Below are 6000 nucleotides of genomic sequence, written 5' to 3' on the forward strand. Positions count from 1 at the left end.
GTGCCAGATTGTAAGCATGGGAGGTAACAGTTGGGGCAGGTTTCCACAGCTCCCAAACAAGTAAGCTTTCTCTCCAGGCACAGAAACGTACCATAGCCCTGAGAGGGATCAACTCATGTTCCAGGACCAGACTCTGGGTCACTTTGTCTGAAGCTGGCAGTGTATAGAAGTACTGGAAACATGGTAGCTGTTGAGAGTATCTACTGGACTCTTCACCTCAATTTTAAACCTGGTCTACCCACCACCCACAAAGATGCTGTCCTGAGGAATACAACTGTCCACCAATCACTTTTGATCTGCTGACTTTGACCCCCTACTTCTTGATTTTGCTCCCTCATGTCATTTCACCACTCTCAGGCTTCCATCTCTTTGATTTAAACTTTTATTCCTTTTCCTGTTGGCCCCCAAAACTTCATTGCTGGGTTTAATCTCCCCTTCATGACCTTTGGCCCTTTCCAGGATGCACTTTATATTCACTCTGTCTCTGCCCACTCCTGATCTGTTTCATCAACTTAATCCACTCCCTCCCAGCTGTGGTCTCCAGCCCACCTGGGAGTGGCCCCAGAAAAAGAAGTCCAGACCTTAGGACTTTGACAAAAGAGGTAACTTGCCAGCTCCACCAACTCCAAAGGCTAAATCTCTGGTCTTTCCTTTCTCCCATCTTCCTATACCATATCTCTATTTTTTTCAACCAAAAGTCAATGTCTTGGGCTTCTCTGGTGATCTACTGGTTAAGAATCCACCTGTGAATTCAGAGGACACAGGTTCGATCCCTGGTCCAGGAAGATCCCACATGCTGCAGGATAACTATGCCTGTTCACCGTAACTACTGAAGCCGGCGGCCGAGAGCCTGTGCTTCACCACGAGAGAAGCCACCTAAACGAGAAGCCCGTGTACCGCAATGAAGAGCAGTCCCTGCTCGCCACAACCAGAGAAAGCCTGTGCACAGCAACAAAGATCCGGTGCAGCAAAAAGTAAAAAACAAACAAAATACAATAGTGATGGGGAAAGATATCCATTAAAAAAGTCAATGTCTCAAAGTCACATTTACCTTTTCTCTAAAACTACATTTCTTTTGGATGTTTTATATCGTTCTGTTCTTAGTGTCTTCATTTCCCCACTTACTCACACATTTCAGCTCACTGGCCTCCTTTTCACTCTTTTTTTCAACTCAAAGTTGTTACACAGACTGTTTCCTTTGCCTGGAGTACTCTTATCTTCCTTCACACCTGGTTAATAGCAGTTCATCCCCTGAGTCTCACCTTTAGCATTCCCAAGTTCTTCCCAAGCGCTTATTACGACTGTCATCCAAATATTTACTTGTGTGACTATGTATCAGGTTTCTGTAAACCCGTATTGCCCAGTTCAGTAATCGCCAGCCATGTGAGGCAGTTGCGCATTTAACACATGGTGAGTCTAAATTGAGATGTGCTGTCAGCATAAAATACATAGCAAGTTTTGAAGACTTAGTACAATAAAAAAATTGTAAACTGTCACACTAACAATTTTTATGTTGGTTATGTGTTGGCATGATGATATTTTAGATACATTGAATTAAGTAAAATACATTTTCAAAATTTATTTTACCTGGTTTTTTTTTTTTTTTTTTTAATGTAGCTACTAGAAAATTTTAAGTCACAACATGTGCGCACATTATATTTCTATTGGGCTGTGCCGCTGCAGACCTTAAGCTCCAAGAGGTCAAGGCCATCTTGTTATATATTAGCACAGTGCCTGGCACACAGTAACAAGATTAGTAAATTTATTTTGAAAGAATAAATTGTTTTTAGACAATTAGGAAAACAGTATTCTTTATGTGTGCATGCTAAGTTGCCTGTCATGTCCAAATCTTTGCGACCCTGTGGATTATAGCCCACCAGGTTCCTCTGTCCATGGGATTCTCCAGGCAAGAATACTAGAATGAGTTGTCATCTCCTCCTCCAGGGGATCTTTCTGACTCAGGGATAGAACCCATGCTTCTTATGCCTCCTGCATTTGCAAGCAGGTTCTTTACCACTAGCACCACCAGAGAAGCCCACTATGCTTTACAAAAAAAGAGAAATAGAAGATAAACCACTAGAAAGAAGGGAATTTAGCTGCTCACCCCTCCAGTACTGCATGGTCTCCACCTGCCATGGGCATCGGAGCTTCTATTCGCCTTGCACATTTAGTTATAAGTTAGAGTCCAAACTGTTATATTGGAGACTTCCCTGGTGGTCTAGTGATTAAGAATCTGCCTGACAATGCAGGGGACATGGCTTCAATCCCTGGTCTGGGAAGATTTCACGTGCCGCAGGGCAACCAAGCCCCTGTGCCACAATTACTGAGCAAACGCTCTAAAGCCCACGAGCCGCAACTGCGGAAGCCCTTGCGTTAGAGCCTGTGCTCTGAAACAAGAGAAGCCACTGCAATAAGAAAGCGCACACACCACAACTAGAGAAGCTCCCACTCGCCGCAACCAGAGAAAGGCAGCACAGCCAAAATAAATAAATTCATAATTGCATCTTAAAAAAAACAAGCTGTCAGTTTGGGACAGTTTGTCACTGGCTCAGACTGATAGTATATCTGTCTAAAGTGAAGTCATGCAGTCGTGTCCGACTCTTTGCAACCCTATGGACTGTAACCCACCACACTCCTCTGTCCATGGGCTTTTCCAGGCAAGAGTACTGGAGTGGGTTGCCATTTCCTTCTCCAGAGGATCTTCCTGACGCAGGAATCGAACCCAGGTCTCCCGCATGGTAGGCAGACACTTTACCGTCTGAGCCACCAGGGAAGTCACATATCTATCTAAAACTATGAACAATTAGATTTATTTCTTTTTTATTGAAATATAGTTGGTTTACAATATTCTGTTAATTTCAGCTGTACAACAAGGTGATTCAGTTGTACATGCATATATATATATATTTTGTGTGTATATTTTTTCCACCATGGTTTCTCACAGGATATCGAATGTGGTTCAATATTCAATATATTATTGAATATATACACTACACAGCAGAGCCTTGTTTTGGCCCACTCTATACATACTAGTTTGCATCTGCTAACTGAAAATGACTGTTCCGTCCCTTCCACAGACCCTCCCCCAAAATTTATCTTTCAAATTCTGGATAGACTGCCAAAACAGAAAATAAAGAAAAGAATCTACATACATAGCAAGAAAGGATTAAGGTGCTATGTTCATTTGATCTAAGCCACTTCCGCCAAGAAGTTCTCATGACTCATATCTCATTTACTTTTCTCAGTCCTTAGTATCAGAAAATCCTTCTTGACTTAACTGGAATTCATTATTTGGCAAAACATTTAACACAAGTGTAGGAAAGACTGGAGTGTCTAAAAGTCTAGTAATGTCCTTGAAGACTGTTTTACTCCCATGCTGCCCACTCACATTTATGGGCACCGACATCTCTGAAGTGAGTCAGCGATTCCAAGGATCTGTATTGCGTTACACCAAGTTCCCCGTACTTGGCGTTAGCAGTACATTGCTTGGGGAAGGAAGAAGCCAAGCTGTTCTGTGATCCCTGAGGACTAATCCAGCAAGAGATATGCTGGTTAGTCGCGGACAAGAACCCAGGGATTAGAGCTGTCCAGCCAGGGTATCGGGTGACAACCGGAAGAAGGCAGCTGAGAGCTGGGATGCTGAGAAGGAGACCCAACACCATGACTTAACACCAACACTCGTTTAACTGAGGTGTCACACACTCCCTAACTGGCAGTATCACTCCCTTCCCTAATGAAAATTATCACTTAATAAAGTTTGCACACCCCTAGGATGCTACCACTCTTTCCACCTTTCCTTGTGTCTCAAAATCTTATATCCTCAGAAGTGCCACAGTCAACCCTAAGCTTTCTCAGAACACAGAAATAGCACTGGCCTAGAAACGAGAAGTTGGGACACCTAGCTCTTCTATCAAGTATAATTTCAGAATCATTGAGATGACATACGTGAGGCCATGGCTGGAACCAATGCAGCACTTGAGACTCAGTTCTCAGCAAATGAATTAAACAGCAACAACCATAGGATTCAGGGTACTCAGCTTTTCTAGGTCCAAGGATTCTCCCACCCTAAAGAACTCTTGGAAGGCCTCAAGACCCCACAAGACACTTTAGCTTCCATGAGACCTTACCAACCCTATGTCTATCTCGCTCCACCTACCCAAATTGAAACAGACACATTTTTATAGTAAAATTAGAGGAAGGAAAAGAACTTAAATAAATTTTGCTTAGAAAGGATGGAGGTGCATAGGAATTAGTCAATAGTACCGAGCCAAAATAGTTTGAGCAACAGAAGAAATAATAGTACTGCTGAATGATAACCCACTGAATAAAGTAAATATCCATAGCCCACAGTGAAATGAATTTTAAAAAGAGGGGAAAAAATGTTCTTTCTTACAGAAGAATTCTAATTAGTAAAAGCAGAATAAACACGGGCAGTAAGAAATTCACCATTAGAACACCACAGCAATAGTTACTGCAGGCAGGATACACAGACAGAAGCTAAAATTAGTGGACAGAATTTGAGGATACACAAGATATTTACAAAGTCTCAAAATATCTCCCTCAAGATATTTATTAGTTACAAATGGAAAGACAGTAACTTCACAGAAGAGAAACCCAGCAGATACCACCTTAACCAAGTGATCTTGGTTATTATCGCCAGGAATGACATATGACATCATGAAGCTCAGGTTATGATGCACTGAGAAGGGCAGTGACATTACTTCTGCTGTATTCTTACCAAACACACATAACCTCAATCTGCTCACGAGAAATCATCAGACAAATAGAGGGACATTGTACCAGATAACGAACCAGTTCTCCAAAGTGTCAGTATTGTGAAAACATGGGAGAGACTGAGGAACTCTTACAGCAGCACTGTTACAAAACTACAGCAGAGAGGACCAAGGAGATGCGAAAACTGAAGAATTCATAGGAACTCTATACTATATTTACAACTTTTAATCAGAAATCATTTCAAAATTAAAAGTCAAAAACTGTCAATTAGAAGTCTGAAGGAGGGTTGAATTCTAAACCCAAAAGTGACAGATGATATTAAAAATTTAGAAGACCAATATATTCAACTAAATAAATTTCAAAACTTTGAATATGTAAATCTTAAAGATAAAAAATATAAATATCTGACAGAAGAATATGTACAGCAAACACAAAGCCTAGGGTTGTTTCATATCTTTATATAAGGAGAAAAATTTTTTTACAAATTGATATAAATTGTTAAAATATTAGAAGACCAATCATTAAATAAAAGAAAAATAGTGATACTTCACAAGATAACATTTTTAAAAGGAGCAAAAATATGGAACTAATATTCATCCTTATTTGCAATTAAAGAAAAGCAAATTAAAACAGTAAGATGATACCATTTTTACCTAACAATGGGCAAAAGAGGCAGTAACAGTAATAGCAAATAATGATGAGCACCCAGAAAAGAACGGATACTTAATAAATTTCAGCATCAGTACTGCTTGTTTGACAAAGCCTTTGATTTACTAAGTCTTTTCACTGCTTTCCTAGCCATCCCAAGTTCCATCCATGCCTGACTTCAGCCATACCTTTAGTTCAAACCTTACTGCTTCTGTATAATTTTTTAAAAGCCTTCAAAATGTGATCTCATAAAACAATAACTAGTGACTTCCCTGGTGTTCTAGTGGCTAAGACTCTATGTTCCTGGTGCTCGGGGCCTGGGTTTGATCCCTGGTCAGGGAACTAGACCCCACATGCTGCAACTAAAGGAACCCACATGCCACAGCAAAGATCAAAGATCCAGTGTGCCAGACTAAGACCCAGTGCAGACAAATATATGAATAAATATTTAAAAATACATGGCTTCCATCAAGCCATTTAATTTCAAATGTACTCATTTATTCTCTTGTCTAGAGTGTTTTCAAGTGTTTACGACTAAACAGCATTTTTCTGGATGCCAAGGGTAAAACAAAAAACAAAATGTATTAAAAAGTCCTCATTTCACAGAGTCTACATTCC

At 40.4% G+C, this 6000-nt stretch overlaps 1 long non-coding RNA gene across 1 annotated transcript in view; it reads right to left on the reverse strand.

The window, feature by feature from the left end:
- LOC138991177 (uncharacterized) overlaps window positions 1–1192 on the reverse strand; it is a 56022-nt gene extending 54830 nt beyond the window's left edge. Inside the window, exon 1 of the long non-coding RNA XR_011467138.1 lies at window positions 1052–1192. This is a non-coding gene — a long non-coding RNA (uncharacterized lncRNA). The remainder of the gene's footprint in view (window positions 1–1051) is intronic.
- Window positions 1193–6000: the final 4808 nt, after the last annotated feature.

This window comes from Bos mutus, chromosome 16 (assembly GCF_027580195.1).
Source record: "Bos mutus isolate GX-2022 chromosome 16, NWIPB_WYAK_1.1, whole genome shotgun sequence".
Taxonomy (NCBI): domain Eukaryota; kingdom Metazoa; phylum Chordata; class Mammalia; order Artiodactyla; family Bovidae; genus Bos; species Bos mutus.